The sequence below is a fragment of the Penaeus vannamei genome, chromosome 9 (assembly GCF_042767895.1).
Source record: "Penaeus vannamei isolate JL-2024 chromosome 9, ASM4276789v1, whole genome shotgun sequence".
In the NCBI taxonomy this organism is placed as follows: Eukaryota; Metazoa; Arthropoda; class Malacostraca; order Decapoda; family Penaeidae; genus Penaeus; species Penaeus vannamei.
The window spans coordinates 45,427,897-45,431,313 of NC_091557.1; positions in this window are offsets into that span (position 1 = coordinate 45,427,897).

Below are 3,417 nucleotides of genomic sequence, written 5' to 3' on the forward strand. Positions count from 1 at the left end.
ATGCCGCGCTACCATCGTTGTATGTTCACCTTGAACTTCGTCTTCAGCAAGGGTTCCCTATAATTATGATTATTATTATTATTAGTAGTAGTAATTACCATTATTTTGATCAATATAATATTATTGTTATTATTATCATCACGTTGTTATTATTAATAGTACTGGTTTTATAATTATCATTACTGTCGTAATAATAATAGTAGTATTAACAATATCCTTATTATTTTTTTTACTATTATCATCTTTATCATTATTACTATTATTATTGTTTTTGTTGTTATTATTATCATTATTATGATTTTTATTATCACTGTCATTATAACAATATTAATGATAGCAATAAAAAATATAATAGTTATCATCATTGATGTTGTTTTGTTGTCGTTATTAACATCATGATTATGATTATTACTTTAACTATTTTTGTTATTATCATTATCATTATTATCATCATTTTTATTGTTTTTATTATTATTACTATTTTATCATTATCATTATATTCACTATTATTATCATTATTATTATTATCATTAGCATTTCACCTTCATTATTATTGTCATTATTTGATGATAGGAACGCAAAAAAGAGAAAAAAGAAATAGAAATAGAAATAAATAATTAAATAAACAAACACTACATCTGAACACCTCGCACTTTGTAAGCATTATTTAATGAGTTGAATTAAAACTAAGGAAAGTGAGAGGGCGGTGGAGACCCTTGCTCGCTCAAAGCTTCACCCAGAATTAATGGCTTACTGAATAGCTATAAAGAAGGGAATTAAGAGTAGAGAAAGAAGCAGAATTACTTTTTTTTCTGAGGGAGAGTAGGTAAGAGGGAGAGAGAAAGAGAAAGAGACAGGCACACGCACGCACACAACACACACACAGAAATTATATACACACGTACACAGGTGATTATATATATATATATATATATATATATATATATATATATATATATATATATATATATATATATATATATATATATATATATATATATATATATATATATATATATATATATATATATATGATAGATACGTATATATAATAGATAAATAGATAGGAAGAGAGGGAGAAAGAGAAAAATGAGGGAGATAGAGAGATAGATGATAGACATATAAGTGATAGATAGATAGATAGAGAGAGAGAGAGAGAGTTAGAGAGACAGTGTGTGTGTGTGTGTGTGTTTGTGTGTGTATTTGTGTGTATGTGTGTATGTGTGTGTGTGTGCGTGAGAGAGAGAGAGAGAGATAGAGAGAGAAAGAGAGAGAGAGAGAGAGTGAGTGAGTGAGTGAGTGAGTGAGAGAGAGAGGGAGGAGGGGGGAACTGCAGATACAATCCAAAAAATGTTCGTTTATACATTATCAAATAAGTACACGTGCATAAAGAGAGAGAGAGAGAGAAGAGAGAGAGAGAGAGAGAGAGAGAGAGAGAGAGAGAGAGAGAGAGAGAGAGAGAGAGAGAGAGAGAGAGAGAGAGAGAGAGAGAATAGTCGCGCAAAATATTTTTTCTCCATTCCAGTGATAAAGTTTAACTAAAGCAGTCTCCGGGATTCCAGTCGCCAATCTTTACGGTTTGTAGTTCACAGCATGTTTTCCATTCTGACAATTTCTTATATAGTTACGGTGGTGAAGAGTGAGAAAAAGAGGGAGGGGAACTTGTCACTTTCTCGAAGGTTTTTTACTCCGTCATTCCGGAGGTGATTCGGTCCTTTCTTTATATTGTCCCTTTTCATTCATTTATTCATTTCGTTTTCCTCCTCTTCGGATGTTTATTGCGAATGCGTCTGGTACTTATTCATCTTCCTTCACTTTATCTTCATCATCATCATCATCATCATCATCATTTTCACCATCATCATCACCACCACCACCATCATCATCATCATCATCATTTTCACCATCATCATCACCGCTACCATCATCATCATCTTCACCATCATCATCATCTTCTTCATCAACATCATCATTATTACCATTATTATCATTATTATCAGTATGATGATAATGATGAATACAAGAATCCTTATTGTTATTAATTGCAGTAGTAATAGTAATGGTAGTAATAGTATTCTTTTTATTATCATTTCATCCTCATGTTTATCTTCTCCCTCTTCTAAATTTCGTTAATGCAACTACCATCATTACCCCTTCTTACTTTCATTAATATAATTTGTTATGAAATCGTTATCGCCTTAAAAAGTCAACGTCATTTTAAGTAAAAGTTGTTAAAGCTTTTTCGATCATAAATGTCACATCAATTACCATCATCACGACTAAAATACTCATAATAAATAAAAATATTCATACTAACCTCTATTGACATAACGTTTCAGAAAAACCCTTGATTTTGTGCAGTGCAATGTAGAAAAATACAATGTTGCAATTACAGTGAAATTGGCTGATTCGGAAGATAGAACTGACGGATATAAACTTATTCCAGATTTTTTTTTTTCATCCGGAAATAAAATCATTTGAATCCGTAAATGATATCGTGAAGCGGTTTCGAGGTTTTATTTTCATAAGCTGCTGTTGTTAATTTGCAATTATAATCTTATCATCATTGTTATTATCATTATCATTGTTGTTATTATTGATTTAATTATTATTGTTATTATTATTTATTATTACGAATATCATCATCATCACTATTATTTTTATTACCAGCATGATGATGATGATAGTGAGGGTGATGATGATGATTATGTTAGTTATGATTATTACTATCACTATTATTATTATTGTTGTTATTATTATTATCATTATTATTACTGCTATTATTATCATAATCATTATTATTATTATCATTGATATTATCATCGTTATTAATATTACTTTTATCAATATTGCTATTGTTGAACCGTAGTCATGTATTTCTGACGAAGATATATAATCGAAACCGGACAAGTACATCTCTTGTATTTTGAAGATATCCATTCTCATTCATACCTTTTCTACATTGTTATTGTTATTACTATTAGTATTATTATTATTATCATTATAATCGTTGTCATTACTATTATCATGATAACCATTATCATTTTCATTATTAGTATATGGACATTATCTTTACTAACTTTATTATCTTCATTAGTATCATCTTCATCATCATCGTAGTCATAATGTTTACTCTTATTACTGTCCTGTACCAACCGTACTTAATACAAGTCACAGTTATTCAAACACTATTATTTCTCAATGTGCATAACCAATGACCACGAAAGAAGAAGAAGAAGAAGAAGAAGAAGAAAAAAAAAAAACAGTTTGCAATTTGGTATATTGCAAACAGAAAGAAAACTTTACGTTCTTTCAGACCGAAAATGTAGAGGCTTTTTGGAATATTCCGAAGCTGTCAACCCGGAAAAATCATGATTGCTCGCAACGTAATAAACTGCCATGAATATGAGACCAAAC